Source organism: Triticum aestivum, chromosome 7D (assembly GCF_018294505.1).
Source record: "Triticum aestivum cultivar Chinese Spring chromosome 7D, IWGSC CS RefSeq v2.1, whole genome shotgun sequence".
Taxonomy (NCBI): Eukaryota; Viridiplantae; Streptophyta; class Magnoliopsida; order Poales; family Poaceae; genus Triticum; species Triticum aestivum.
Window position 1 is genome coordinate 634,298,899 of NC_057814.1, and position 16,671 is coordinate 634,315,569.

Genomic DNA, 16,671 nt, shown 5'->3' on the forward strand with positions numbered 1-16,671 from the left:
AGATGCACTGGCCTCATAACTAAGTCCTCACACTAGGACATCTGCCATGACAAATCCACGACACTCCGCCTCCTCCTCCGGCGAGTGATCAGGGCACTCCGCCTCCTCCGGCGCGTGATGGCACTCCGGCTCCTCCGCCTCCTCTGGCGCGCCGAAGCACTCCGCCTCCTCCGGCGCATGACGGCACTCCGACTCCTCCTCCACCTCCTCCGGCGCGTTGGAGCACTCCGCATCCTCCGGCATGTCAGCGGACTCCGCCGCGTCAGCAACGGCAGAAGAGAGACGCTGCCGCTCCGGCGGCTAGCAGTAGAAGCAGAGGCGAGAAGAAATTCAAATACAGTCCATGTCTCAAGGCTCCAGAAAAGTTACCATATGAGATGACCGATAAGGAAAACGCGGACATCTGTGCTGCCGAAGTGAGGGACTTTTTTGCACGGAAACCTCCACCTCCGAAGGAAATGTTAGATCCGGTGAAAGTGAAGCGCACTCTGGATGCCCTTAAGCGACCACCACCGCCACCGCCGCCGCAACCCAACTATGAGCGCATTATTGAAAGGACATATAAGGAAGCGCAGGGGTCGGGAAGTACTTCCAGTGATGCAAGATTAGCACAACGAAGAAGTGGGAAAACAATTCCCCGGCACGACGAACAAGCGAAGCAATCGTGCCCCCCGCTCAGGGTGTCTAGCGATATCGTCGCTAATCATCCGGAGATATTGCCCCGTACCAATCATGCTGATTACCTGAGCGATGATGTAGAGTTTGAAACATGAGGCAGTAGAGATCTTCAGATGCGAGCACGGGAAGCCTCTCGTCAAACGTGATCATCATCCTCTAACAACGACGATGCGAATATTGGATGAATGGTACATGGATAGTTGCAGGAAGTCTGGGAAGGATAGTTTGATGCTGAGAATTAAAGAGGAGCACGACCTCGTTGGAACTGATACGTTGCCTGTTCAATTTGTGGAGTTATTCCAGTTATACACTCAAGATTCCCTCGACAAACAACTCATGACTTGCAACTTTCTATAGCTATTACTTCTGTAATTAAGTCTCTATAGGTCAGCTCTTTCATTGCATGTATATATAATTATCCTCACTATATTATGCAGATTGAAGATCGTTGAATGCAAAAAAATCTATGACATTGGGTTCATTATGTTGGGGAACGTGGTAATTTCAAAAAAATTCCTACGATCACACAAGATCTATCTAGGTGATGCATAGCAACGAGAGGGGAGAGTGTGTCCACGTACCCTCGTAGACCAAAAGCGGAAGCGTTTCAATAACGCGGTTGATGTAGTCGAACTTCTTCACAATCCAAACGATCAAGTACCGAACGCACGGCACCTCCGTGTTCAGCACATGTTCGGCTCGATGATGTTCCTCGTGCTCTTGATCCACTTGAGGACTACGGTGAGTTCCGTCAGCACGACGGCGTGGCGACGGTGAAGATGATGCTACCGGCGCAGGGCTTCGCCTAAGCACTACGATGGTATGATCGAGGTGTGTAACTGTGGAGGGGGCACCGCACACGGTTGGGAGAGAAACTTGTGTGTTCTAGGGTGCCCCTCTGCCCCCGTATATAAAGGAGCAATGGGGAGGCCGGCCGGCCCCTGTAGGTGCGCCTGGGAGAGAGGAGTCCTACTAGGATTCCAAGTCCTAGTAGGAGTCCACCTCCCGGGAGAGGGAGAAGGAAGGATAGGGAGTAGGAAAGGGGGGGCGCGGCCTGCCCTGGCCACCCCTTTCTCTCTCCACTAAGGCCCAATGTGGCCCATTAGTTCCCCGGGGTGTTCCGGAAACCCCTCCGGCACTCTGGTTTTATCTGAAACTTTCCGGAACACTTCCGGTGTCCGAATATAGCCGTCCAATATATCAATCTTTATGTCTCGACCATTTCGAGACTCCTCGTCATGTCCGTGATCTCATCCGGGGCTCCGAACAAACTTCGATCATCAAAAATGCATAACTCATAATACATATCGTCATCGAACGTTAAGCGTGCGGACCCTATGGGTTGGAGAACTATGTAGACATGACCGAGACTCATCTCTGGTCAATAACCAATAGTGGAACCTGGATGCTCATATTGGCTCTCACATATTCTACGAAGATCTTTATCGGTCAAACCGCATAACAACATACGTTGTTCCCTTTGTCATCGGTCAGTTACTTGCCCGAGATTCGATCGTCGGTATCATCATACCTAGTTCAATCTCGTTACCGGCAAGTCTCTTTACTCGTTCCGTAATACTTCATCCCGCAACTAAATCATTAGTCACATTGCTTGCAAGGCTTATAGTGATGAGCATTACCGAGAGGGGCCAGAGATACCTATCCGAAATACGGAGTGACAAATCCTAATCTCGATCTATTCCAACCCAACAAACACCTTCGGAGACACCTGTAGAGCACCTTTATAATCAGCCTTTTACGTTGTGACGTTTGGTAGCACACAAAGTGTTCCTCCGGTATTTGGGAGTTGCATAATCTCATAGTCTGAGGAACATGTATAAGTCATGAAGAAAGCAGTAGCATTGAAACTGTAACGATCATAATGCTACGAAATTGCTTGATAATATTATGGAAAATTATTCACAATGGCATACCGAAAGAGCTCCTACTAGTAAAAAAGTCAATTCGGTAGAAGAAATAAATTCTTTGAGTGAAAAAGTTGATGCTCTTATGAAGTTGGTTGCTAATAAAAATTCTCCTATTGATTTTATGATGTGCCTTTGTCTACTTTCATTCAGCAAAATAGTGATGCCATAGATGTGAATTTTATCTCGCGAAACAATTTGAATAACGATGCTTATAGAGGTAATTTTAATCCTAGGGCTTTTCATAGTAATTCCTCTAATAATTGTGTTAATCCCTCTTATAATAATAATAGGAACACCTCTGATCTTGAGAATAATATTAAAGAATTTATCAATACTCAAAAAAGTTTTCAATGCTACGATAGGAGAAAAGCTGAATAAAGTTTATGATATGTCTAGAAGTGTTTCTCCCGTATTCGGGAGTTGCATAATCTCATAGTCTGAGGAACATGTATAAGTCATGAAGAAAGCAGTAGCAGTGAAACTGTAACGATCATAATGCTAAGCTAACGGATAGGTCATGTCCATCACATCATTCTCCTAATGATGTGATCCCGTTCATCAAATGACAACATATGTCTATGGTTAGGAGACATAACCATCTTTGATAAACGAGCTAGTCAAGTAGAGACATACTAGGGACATTATGTTTTGTCTATGTATTCACACATGTACTAAGTTTCCGGTTAATACAATTCTAGCATGAATAATAAACATTTATCATGAAATAAGGAAATAAATAATAACTTTATTATTGCCTCTAGGTCATATTTCCTTCACATTAACACAAATACCATAAATGAATGGTCGGTTAAAAAGAGAGTCGAAGATACTCAGGACAACTTGCTATAATCGTTACTTCGAAATCAAAACAAAGGGAAAATACTCTTTCCTTACAACTTCAAGTGAGTGTTACTGTCTTGTACATATTCGGTTTGGCTTACTCGAGGTTAATTATAGTAATGTAACTGGTGAGTTATGCATGCGTGCGCAGCTTCCACTTTATTCTGCTAGAGATTAAACTTGACCGGGGAGTAGTAACTGTCTTAGACTCGAGACAAAGAGATCCCCACGACTTTGCGGACATGACTGCAATGCTCCAGAAGTAAGTTCAATCGATCATTATCGCACCATATCGGCAACTTTGCTCATTTCCTGATATCAAGTAATTATTTTCTTTGTTTGACAGGGTTTGGAAAGAGTTCACCAAAATTGTTCCGAGACTGCCGAGGGAGCTACGATTACACACCCGAAAATAAGTAGTACTAGCTAGTTCCGCGCATCTCTCATTGATTCTAGTTTCATCAATACCATTTATCATGCTTGATTATGAGTTTGATTGAACTCTATTTCTCGTAAAGGTCTTGTGGCAGGAAGGCGGGAATAATTTATGTGGATACTACGTATGCGAGTTCATCTGCAACACGACCACTCAGCGGGGCTACTATGAAAAACAATATGAAGTATGTAAACAATAATATTCACAATTTTATTTTATTACCATCATTTGTGTTGAGTTTCATTCATATATATGTATTGACCCCCTTCTTTAAATTATATGTGGCAGATGCGGGGTGAACTCCTACCACATGATCGCCTAAGAGCAATTCAAGAGGAATTGGCGGGATTCTTTCTTGACCACGTCATAAATGAGAAAGGAGAATGCCATGTGGAAGTTGAAATGGATTTTAGATGTTAGGTATTGTAAGAGATGTTATATTGTATATATGTAGTAGCGTCGATATACGAAAACTTGTCATTCGACCAATCTCTCGGAGAAAGAGAGGTCACTTCTCTCTGTATATGTTCATGATGATCTTGTGTAATTAATGGTTCCTTCATTTGCTTACTCTAACTAGCGTGTCAAGTTCTCTCCATATCTATAGTAGCTAGCGTCGATAAAGCACGGAGAAAGAGAGGTCACTTCTCTCTATTAGCTAGATTTTTACACAATATGAAACCCCTAAATTAACCTTCCAAAACCCCTAATCACCACTCCCCCTTAAAAAAAACAAAAACCCTAGCGTCTGCGAGCTGCTGACGCGTGGCAGCCTTTTGATCCCGGTTGGTATTACCAACCGGGAGTAAAGGTCCTCCTGCCTGGGCGCCCCGCTGCGGCCACGTGGAGCCTCTTTTGTCCCGGTTCGTAAGTGAAACGAGACTAAAGGTTTTGGGCTTTAGTCCCGGTTCCAGAATCGGGACTAAAGGCCCTCTGAAACCGGGACTAGTGTCATGTTTTCTACTAGTGCTGGAATTGCTAGGATTTTATATTTTTGCTAGGGTTGTAGACACGTTCCTTCTGAACATTGATAGTTTTAGAATATTTTGAAATGTTTAAAATTCACTTTTTGAAATGGGAACATGGGAGCATGTAGGACTCGGTATCACTGGATATTCAATTTATTTTTCGAAATATCTCATCACTTGATATTCTCAAACACGCACGCATTCCCCTCAGAAAAAGAAAAAAAACACGCACACACCAAAGATGGAATGACCGCGTGTCATTTCCTGGCCTGCTGCTGTACACCAGCCAACGTCCCGTCACGTTAAAGCTCGGTCAAGTCTCGTCCCCTGCTACGGGCTCCCGAGGCACCGCTCTTCTCGTCCCCTCCGTCCAGCCCAAGCACAACCCAAACAACACAAGCCGGCCACCACAATCGAGGCACCAGGCAAGAACATGCGCACGGCGGCGTGCCCCCCTCATCGTCGGAGCCTCCTCTGCCGTTGGCAGGTCTGCGTCGCCTCGATTCTACGGCAGGTCTGCGTCGCCTCGATTCAACATCTGTTTCTGTCCTCTTCACTGGGTAAAGTTAACGAGAGTACGTAGAACTCATCTAAATGAGATATAATTTGGTTTCATTCACTTTGAAAACAATAACAAATACAACACATATCAGCACACACGCATCAGATCTAATGGCTATAAAAGATGAATGTGACTAAATTATATCTCATCTAGATGAGTTCTAGCAAAACTGAAAGTTAATCAATCGGAAGCGTACTAGTACTTGTTGTGGGATTCTGCCTAGGCATCGATGCGGCCAAGGACGACGCGCGGGAAGACGAAACACGGCGGCGGTGGGAGGGCGGGCTCCTCGACGCGGCCTGCTACAAGCTCGTCTTGTGCTGATGAATCTGTAAGTTTGTATTCAAGGCCGAACAATTTACAGTTTGTTTGTGCAGCCGAACAAGCTCGTCTGCCGTGTCTTCACACCCTTGGTCTCATCGATTCTTGGCGGCTTTCTGGAATGCATGAAGATGATCATTCAGGTCAGGTGCTACATTAACATTACTCTCTCTTGTGCTGATGAATCTGTAAGTTTGTATTCAAAGCATAGATCATACTCTAGTTAGTTCTTCGATTGATGGCGGTTCTGTCTTTAGTATCACTTGCAATGCTTGGATCGCCAGAGTCCTGTAGAATTTCTTCATATCGAATTCCCCCCGTTTCAAACAGGGCCCATATCAATACCATACAAGGTCCCGTGTGCGAGGATGGACCCGCGCAGGAGGACGACGTTGTCTGGCGTCGTGGTGGCGTCGATGGCAGAGAGACCTGGCACGGTAGATGCAACAGTACAGCTCTGAAGACGGATTGGTGGCAGGTGGCTGCGGCTGCCTCATACCCGGCAGGCGTCCTGGTTGAGGAGTGCGCTGGACTGGTGGGTACCCCATACCCGGCAGACGTATTGGGTGGGACCTCAGGTCTTAGATGTTTAGGTTTGGCTGCGAGGTCTGTTTGGTATTTGGCCCAGACTATCAGCATTCCTTCATCAACTGGATAGGAGTAGCGACAGATGTTGCCTAGACGGCGTTGAATGACTTTGTAAGGTCTTGTGTGAATAATTAATAAAGTGGCTGCACGCATCGTCCAGATGCAAAGGCCGGGGGTCCTCTTCCATTTCTAAAAAAAACTAGCTAGCTTCAAGAAAGAGTTCACGGAGCGCTGTGTTGGAAGTCTACTACACGCACACGAGCAAAGGGCCAACGGCCTTGACCTGTTCTCTCCGCCAGTTCAGCAGGGGCGTGCACATCGTGGGCACGCCCCCCTCGCATGCACGGCATGCTCGGCAACGGCCATTGTACACGTTCTCTCCCTCACCCCATTGTATAAATACCCCTGCGATATGTGAATACAAGTGTGCGATGAGTTCAGTCAGTCAACTCGCTGAACTGAAACTGTTGTGGAAATGTTAACTAGGCCGGGGCTAATGTTAACACCGGTGGATCTTCTGGAACGGTCCCTCTCTTGGTAGCATGCAGCCGCCGCGGCAACATCTGGCTCGTCGAGTGCTTGCTGGAAGCCGGAGCAGATCCAAACATTACTGATGAAGTGAGCATACTGAACCTCCTCTGCTGCCACACTACATCCTTTTCTTCTTCTTTTGCAATCCTTGGCCTTGACCAAAAATGTTCCCCAGAAACTAACTCATGGTTTTTGTACTCTGTAACAGCTTGGTAGGTTGCCGATAGAAATCGCCGCTGTCCATGCTGAAAGGAAAGTTGTTCGAGCTCTGTTTCCTGTGACTCAACGCCCTACAACTGTGCTTGGTTGGAGTGTTGCTAGCATAGTGAGACGTGTAAAATCTGCTTCTTACAGGGAGCGGGTAATGCCATATTGCTGTTCGTTATATAGTACTAGTAAACATCCATAAGTTCTTTTTAGATGATGGGCCCTTACTCTTGTTTCTCTAAGTTCTTTTTAGAATCTCCATGTTTACCAGGTAAGTGATTTCCTTAAAACTAGTTTTTATGTTGTCTTTAGATGATGAAGGAAATCACTTACCAGGTCGTCATCTTGATTATTTAGGTTGATATTTTTTATTTTCTGTTTAGATGGTTATTATTTAGGTTGATAGTTTTTATGTTGTGTTTAGATGATCAAGCTGGAATGTAAGAAGAAAGATGAACTAAAACTACAAGGAAACAAGGCCTTTGAAATCAAGGACTACGATGCGGCGATTCCTCTGTACAGCATGGTAACCTCTCTTTCGCCATTGATTGTTCTTGTATGCACATGTTCGGCTGCAAATGTTCTGTTTTTGTCCTACTGGCAGCAAAAACACTATGAAATTGTCAAGGCATATCCCCAATTCAATTCACATGGTTCAGATCTACATTTCTGAAATCCTGACATTAGAAAACAAACATTTAGGCACTGAAGACGGATGCCACCTTATATTCAAACAGGAGCATCTGTTGGCTGCATCTTGGTGACGGCGAGGCTCTTTCGGATGCCCAGGCCTGCACCAGGGTCTGGCCTGACTGGGAGAAAGGATACTACCGTCAGGGAATGGCCTTCCACTTGCTGGAGGTGATCTTCGGCCTCATTTAATTCACCTATATTCATAGCTCATCAGTCGAGATGGCATCTGATTCCGTCATGCTTGTGTTAGGATTACGTCAGTGCTTGTGCCGCGTTTAGCAAGGCATTGGAGCTTGATCCGGGGAATCCGATCATCATCAACGCCCTCCGGTAAATCCACTGCATGCACTTGTGTCCTCAAATCCTCATCATACAAACTAATCTTACGTTGCACACGTGACTGTGTTATGTTCAAACTTGTGCAGGGATGTCTCGGGGCGAGTGGACCGTGTCGCAAGATCGCCGTGCTAGGAGAAAACGGATGCAAGGCAGAAATCAGGTTTTGTCTTGGTTTGTGTGATCAAAACAGTAGAAGGTTGTCCTATCGTCTTTGTTCATAGCGCTGGTGTAGGTTCCATCTATATAGCCTTTTGCCCCGGTCCGGATGACGGGTGGTGCAGCCCTGAGTGAGTGCTGCTGTAATTAGCTTTTGCTGCTTGTTATTTTCAGAAACTTGTATGTTCTTAGTTGTGTTAGCGCTAGACGGCCCCTAGTTTTCTAGACCTTCTGCACTGGATACTTTGAACTTCTGTCGTGTTGTCAAGCCCATCGTTGTGTTAGCGTTGGTGCTGGTTGCAGACGTCCGACAATGCCTCTGTGGCGGCCGGAGACGCACAACGGCGGCGACGAAGGTGGGGCTGAGGTGCAAAGCAAGGAGGAGAAGGGGCGAAGTGGAAGGAAACAGGACCGGAGGGATTGGGTTGGCCGGGGGTATCGGAGTACTACGCTTCGGGTGTTCGGACTCCCGCAAACCTCCCTATCTTCAATTTACGGAATAAATCGCATCCAGACATCGTGCGTATCGATACAGACCCACGTTGAATAGCTTCCGCGGTCTGCACCGATGCGAGCGGTTTGCGAGTTCGTCTTGGAGATGCCCTTAGTCACTCCACCGGCCTTGCTAAAATGAACTCCGTTACTGCAAAATTATTTTTTGAAAATGAGGAGTATACAACATCTGCATCACAAGATGCACATAGCCATTTGCACACACACATGAGGGGGAAATGATTCACATAATTTAAACTTGGGGGCAAAAAGTGTTTGAACGGAAATTAGGGGGTAAATTGTGTCACAAATATCAAAAGAGAGGATAGAAAGAGGAATTAACTCTTTTACTGATATAATCGTCTAAAAGGTTTTCTTTACCATAAAATGCTTTTTTATTGATGTGATGGGACCTACTTGGCAGCTCAACGATGGGCTTTCGCGAAGCTATAACGGAGGCACTGCCGTTTCACGCGCATACAGTGCAAAGCAGCGGTCAAGTCTACTCTGTAGCAGGCTAGCAGCAAAGCTAAGTGATTGTTAATTGTTCTGAATGTTCATGTTTAAAAATCGCATCTTCTAAAATTGTTCTGAATGTTCAAAACATGCTCTCGTTTTCAAAAAAAAAAATCATAAATTCAAAAAAAAATCATGTTTTCATAAAAGTTCATTTTCTCAAAAAATGTTTGCGAATTTCAAAAAAATCTTCCCGTTTCAATTTTTCTTTGTCTTTTTTCCAAAAATGGATGGGATTTTCAAAAAATTGTTCGCATTTTTTGAAAAAAATTAGGGATTTTAAAAATTGTTCACATTTCTAAGAATATTCGGCAATTCATGATTGTTAATTTCCTTTCTAAAAAGTTTAAAAATGGATGCAATGCAAGGGGCAGAAGGAGCGGAGTGGAAGGAAATGAGACATGGAGGGGGATTGGGTGGGGTGGGAGTGTCGGAGTCCTACGTTTCAGGTGTTCGGACTCCCGCAAACCTCCCCCACTTTGTCTCCAAATTACGGGATAAATTGCATCCGGACCGCGCGCGTACCGATACAGAGCCGCGTTGGATGGGTCTCGTGGTCTGGACAGCACGGTACGAACAGATGCGGTAATTTGCGGGTCTGCCTTGGAGATGCCCTTGCTCACTCCATCGGACTTGCTAAGATGCACTCCATTGTTGTAATTTTTTTATTTTTGAAAAAGAGGAGTATACAACATCTGCATCACAAGATGCACATAGCCATTTGCACACACACATGAGGGGGAAATGATTCACATAATTTAAACTTGGGGGCAAAAAGTGTTTGAACGGAAATTAGGGGGTAAATTGTGTCACAAATATCAAAAGAGAGGATAGAAAGAGGAATTAACTCTTTTACTGATATAATCGTCTAAAAGGTTTTCTTTACCATAAAATGCTTTTTTATTGATGTGATGGGACCTACTTGGCAGCTCAACGATGGGCTTTCGCGAAGCTATAACGGAGGCACTGCCGTTTCACGCGCATACAGTGCAAAGCAGCGGTCAAGTCTACTCTGTAGCAGGCTAGCAGCAAAGCTAAGTGATTGTTAATTGTTCTGAATGTTCATGTTTAAAAATCGCATCTTCTAAAATTGTTCTGAATGTTCAAAACATGCTCTCGTTTTCAAAAAAAATTCATAAATTCAAAAAAATCATGTTTTCATAAAAGTTCATTTTCTCAAAAAATGTTTGTGAATTTCAAAAAAATCTTCCCGTTTCAATTTTTCTTTGTCTTTTTTCCAAAAATGGATGGGATTTTCAAAAAATTGTTCGCATTTTTTGAAAAAAATTAGGGATTTTAAAAATTGTTCACATTTCTAAGAATATTCGGCAATTCATGATTGTTAATTTCCTTTCTAAAAAGTTTAAAAATGGATGCAATGCAAGGGGCAGAAGGAGCGGAGTGGAAGGAAATGAGACATGGAGGGGGATTGGGTGGGGTGGGAGTGTCGGAGTCCTACGTTTCAGGTGTTCGGACTCCCGCAAACCTCCCCCACTTTGTCTCCAAATTACGGGATAAATTGCATCCGGACCACGCGCGTACCGATACAGAGCCGCGTTGGATGGGTCTCGTGGTCCGGACAGCACGGTACGAACAGATGCGGTAATTTGCGGGTCTGCCTTGGAGATGCCCTTGCTCACTCCATCGGACTTGCTAAGATGCACTCCATTGTTGTAATTTTTTTATTTTTGAAAAAGAGGAGTATACAACATCTGCATCACAAGATGCACATAGCCATTTGCACACACACATGAGGGGGAAATGATTCACATAATTTAAACTTGGGGGCAAAAAGTGTTTGAACGGAAATTAGGGGGTAAATTGTGTCACAAATATCAAAAGAGAGGATAGAAAGAGGAATTAACTCTTTTACTGATATAATCGTCTAAAAGGTTTTCTTTACCATAAAATGCTTTTTTATTGATGTGATGGGACCTACTTGGCAGCTCAACGATGGGCTTTCGCGAAGCTATAACGGAGGCACTGCCGTTTCACGCGCATACAGTGCAAAGCAGCGGTCAAGTCTACTCTGTAGCAGGCTAGCAGCAAAGCTAAGTGATTGTTAATTGTTCTGAATGTTCATGTTTAAAAATCGCATCTTCTAAAATTGTTCTGAATGTTCAAAACATGCTCTCGTTTTCAAAAAAAATTCATAAATTCAAAAAAATCATGTTTTCATAAAAGTTCATTTTCTCAAAAAATGTTTGTGAATTTCAAAAAAATCTTCCCGTTTCAATTTTTCTTTGTCTTTTTTCCAAAAATGGATGGGATTTTCAAAAAATTGTTCGCATTTTTTGAAAAAAATTAGGGATTTTAAAAATTGTTCACATTTCTAAGAATATTCGGCAATTCATGATTGTTAATTTCCTTTCTAAAAAGTTTAAAAATGGATGCAATGCAAGGGGCAGAAGGAGCGGAGTGGAAGGAAATGAGACATGGAGGGGGATTGGGTGGGGTGGGAGTGTCGGAGTCCTACGTTTCAGGTGTTCGGACTCCCGCAAACCTCCCCCACTTTGTCTCCAAATTACGGGATAAATTGCATCCGGACCGCGCGCGTACCGATACAGAGCCGCGTTGGATGGGTCTCGTGGTCTGGACAGCACGGTACGAACAGATGCGGTAATTTGCGGGTCTGCCTTGGAGATGCCCTTGCTCACTCCATCGGACTTGCTAAGATGCACTCCATTGTTGTAATTTTTTTATTTTTGAAAAAGAGGAGTATACAACATTTGCATCACAAGATGCACATAGCCATTTGCACACACACATGAGGGGGAAATGATTCACATAATTTAAACTTGGGGGCAAAAAGTGTTTGAACGGAAATTAGGGGGTAAATTGTGTCACAAATATCAAAAGAGAGGATAGAAAGAGGAATTAACTCTTTTACTGATATAATCGTCTAAAAGGTTTTCTTTACGATAAAATGCTTTTTTATTGATGTGATGGGACCTACTTGGCTGCTCAACGATGGGCTTTCGCGAAGCTATAACGGAGGCACTGCCGTTTCACGCGCATACAGTGCAAAGCAGCGGTCAAGTCTACTCTGTAGCAGGCTAGCAGCAAAGCTAAGTGATTGTTAATTGTTCTGAATGTTCATGTTTAAAAATCGCATCTTCTAAAATTGTTCTGAATGTTCAAAACATGCTCTCGTTTTCAAAAAAATTCATAAATTCAAAAAAAAATCATGTTTTCATAAAAGTTCATTTTCTCAAAAAATGTTTGTGAATTTCAAAAAAATCTTCCCGTTTCAATTTTTCTTTGTCTTTTTTCCAAAAATGGATGGGATTTTCAAAAAATTGTTCGCATTTTTTGAAAAAAATTAGGGATTTTAAAAATTGTTCACATTTCGAAGAATATTCGGCAATTCATGATTGTTAATTTCCTTTCTAAAAAGTTTAAAAATGGATGCAGTGCAAGGGGCAGAAGGAGCGGAGTGGAAGGAAATGAGACATGGAGGGGGATTGGGTGGGGTGGGAGTGTCGGAGTCCTACGTTTCAGGTGTTCGGACTCCCGCAAACCTCCCCCACTTCGTCTCCAAATTACGGGATAAATTGCATCCGGACCACGCGCGTACCGATACAGAGCCGCGTTGGATGGGTCTCGTGGTCCGGACAGCACGGTACGAACAGATGCGGTAATTTGCGGGTCTGCCTTGGAGATGCCCTTGCTCACTCCATCGGACTTGCTAAGATGCACTCCATTGTTGTAATTTTTTTATTTTTGAAAATGAGGAGTATACAACATCTGCATCACAAGATGCACATAGCCATTTGCACACACACATGAGGGGGAAATGATTCACATAATTTAAACTTGGGGGCAAAAAGTGTTTGAACGGAAATTAGGGGGTAAATTGTGTCACAAATATCAAAAGAGAGGATAGAAAGAGGAATTAACTCTTTTACTGATATAATCGTCTAAAAGGTTTTCTTTACGATAAAATGCTTTTTTATTGATGTGATGGGACCTACTTGGCTGCTCAACGATGGGCTTTCGCGAAGCTATAACGGAGGCACTGCCGTTTCACGCGCATACAGTGCAAAGCAGCGGTCAAGTCTACTCTGTAGCAGGCTAGCAGCAAAGCTAAGTGATTGTTAATTGTTCTGAATGTTCATGTTTAAAAATCGCATCTTCTAAAATTGTTCTGAATGTTCAAAACATGCTCTCGTTTTCAAAAAAAATTCATAAATTCAAAAAAAATCATGTTTTCATAAAAGTTCATTTTCTCAAAAAATGTTTGTGAATTTCAAAAAAATCTTCCCGTTTCAATTTTTCTTTGTCTTTTTTCCAAAAATGGATGGGATTTTCAAAAAATTGTTCGCATTTTTTGAAAAAAATTAGGGATTTTAAAAATTGTTCACATTTCTAAGAATATTCGGCAATTCATGATTGTTAATTTCCTTTCTAAAAAGTTTAAAAATGGATGCAGTGCAAGGGGCAGAAGGAGCGGAGTGGAAGGAAATGAGACATGGAGGGGGATTGGGTGGGGTGGGAGTGTCGGAGTCCTACGTTTCAGGTGTTCGGACTCCCGCAAACCTCCCCCACTTTGTCTCCAAATTACGGGATAAATTGCATCCGGACCACGCGCGTACCGATACAGAGCCGCGTTGGATGGGTCTCGTGGTCCGGACAGCACGGTACGAACAGATGCGGTAATTTGCGGGTCTGCCTTGGAGATGCCCTTGCTCACTCCATCGGACTTGCTAAGATGCACTCCATTGTTGTAATTTTTTTATTTTTGAAAAAGAGGAGTATACAACATCTGCATCACAAGATGCACATAGCCATTTGCACACACACATGAGGGGGAAATGATTCACATAATTTAAACTTGGGGGCAAAAAGTGTTTGAACGGAAATTAGGGGGTAAATTGTGTCACAAATATCAAAAGAGAGGATAGAAAGAGGAATTAACTCTTTTACTGATATAATCGTCTAAAAGGTTTTCTTTACCATAAAATGCTTTTTTATTGATGTGATGGGACCTACTTGGCAGCTCAACGATGGGCTTTCGCGAAGCTATAACGGAGGCACTGCCGTTTCACGCGCATACAGTGCAAAGCAGCGGTCAAGTCTACTCTGTAGCAGGCTAGCAGCAAAGCTAAGTGATTGTTAATTGTTCTGAATGTTCATGTTTAAAAATCGCATCTTCTAAAATTGTTCTGAATGTTCAAAACATGCTCTCGTTTTCAAAAAAAATTCATAAATTCAAAAAAAAAATCATGTTTTCATAAAAGTTCATTTTCTCAAAAAATGTTTGTGAATTTCAAAAAAATCTTCCCGTTTCAATTTTTCTTTGTCTTTTTTCAAAAAATGGATGGGATTTTCAAAAAATTGTTCGCATTTTTTGAAAAAAATTAGGGATTTTAAAAATTGTTCACATTTCTAAGAATATTCGGCAATTCATGATTGTTAATTTCCTTTCTAAAAAGTTTAAAAATGGATGCAGTGCAAGGGGTAGAAGGAGCGGAGTGGAAGGAAATGAGACATGGAGGGGGATTGGGTGGGGTGGGAGTGTCGGAGTCCTACGTTTCAGGTGTTCGGACTCCCGCAAACCTCCCCCACTTTGTCTCCAAATTACGGGATAAATTGCATCCGGACCACGCGCGTACCGATACAGAGCCGCGTTGGATGGGTCTCGTGGTCCGGACAGCACGGTACGAACAGATGCGGTAATTTGCGGGTCTGCCTTGGAGATGCCCTTGCTCACTCCATCGGACTTGCTAAGATGCACTCCATTGTTGTAATTTTTTTATTTTTGAAAATGAGGAGTATACAACATCTGCATCACAAGATGCACATAGCCATTTGCACACACACATGAGGGGGAAATGATTCACATAATTTAAACTTGGGGGCAAAAAGTGTTTGAACGGAAATTAGGGGGTAAATTGTGTCACAAATATCAAAAGAGAGGATAGAAAGAGGAATTAACTCTTTTACTGATATAATCGTCTAAAAGGTTTTCTTTACCATAAAATGCTTTTTTATTGATGTGATGGGACCTACTTGGCAGCTCAACGATGGGCTTTCGCGAAGCTATAACGGAGGCACTGCCGTTTCACGCGCATACAGTGCAAAGCAGCGGTCAAGTCTACTCTGTAGCAGGCTAGCAGCAAAGCTAAGTGATTGTTAATTGTTCTGAATGTTCATGTTTAAAAATCGCATCTTCTAAAATTGTTCTGAATGTTCAAAACATGCTCTCGTTTTCAAAAAAAATTCATAAATTCAAAAAAAAAATCATGTTTTCATAAAAGTTCATTTTCTCAAAAAATGTTTGTGAATTTCAAAAAAATCTTCCCGTTTCAATTTTTCTTTGTCTTTTTTCCAAAAATGGATGGGATTTTCAAAAAATTGTTCGCATTTTTTGAAAAAAATTAGGGATTTTAAAAATTGTTCACATTTCTAAGAATATTCGGCAATTCATGATTGTTAATTTCCTTTCTAAAAAGTTTAAAAATGGATGCAGTGCAAGGGGCAGAAGGAGCGGAGTGGAAGGAAATGAGACATGGAGGGGGATTGGGTGGGGTGGGAGTGTCGGAGTCCTACGTTTCAGGTGTTCGGACTCCCGCAAACCTCCCCCACTTTGTCTCCAAATTACGGGATAAATTGCATCCGGACCACGCGCGTACCGATACAGAGCCGCGTTGGATGGGTCTCGTGGTCCGGACAGCACGGTACGAACAGATGCGGTAATTTGCGGGTCTGCCTTGGAGATGCCCTTGCTCACTCCATCGGACTTGCTAAGATGCACTCCATTGTTGTAATTTTTTTATTTTTGAAAAAGAGGAGTATACAACATCTGCATCACAAGATGAACATAGCCATTTGCACACACACATGAGGGGGAAATGATTCACATAATTTAAACTTGGGGGCAAAAAGTGTTTGAACGGAAATTAGGGGGTAAATTGTGTCACAAATATCAAAAGAGAGGATAGAAAGAGGAATTAACTCTTTTACTGATATAATCGTCTAAAAGGTTTTCTTTACGATAAAATGCTTTTTTATTGATGTGATGGGACCTACTTGGCTGCTCAACGATGGGCTTTCGCGAAGCTATAACGGAGGCACTGCCGTTTCACGCGCATACAGTGCAAAGCAGCGGTCAAGTCTACTCTGTAGCAGGCTAGCAGCAAAGCTAAGTGATTGTTAATTGTTCTGAATGTTCATGTTTAAAAATCGCATCTTCTAAAATTGTTCTGAATGTTCAAAACATGCTCTCGTTTTCAAAAAAAATTCATAAATTCAAAAAAAATCATGTTTTCATAAAAGTTCATTTTCTCAAAAAATGTTTGTGAATTTCAAAAAAATCTTCCCGTTTCAATTTTTCTTTGTCTTTTTTCCAAAAATGGATGGGATTTTCAAAAAATTGTTCGCATTTTTTGAAAAAAATTAGGGATTTTAAAAATT

General features: G+C 42.7%; 1 pseudogene; it reads left to right on the forward strand.

The window, feature by feature from the left end:
- The first annotated feature begins 5,641 nt into the window (after nt 1–5,641).
- On the forward strand, nt 5,642–8,312 carry LOC123171488 (uncharacterized; annotated as a pseudogene).
- The last annotated feature ends 8,359 nt before the right edge of the window (nt 8,313–16,671 follow it).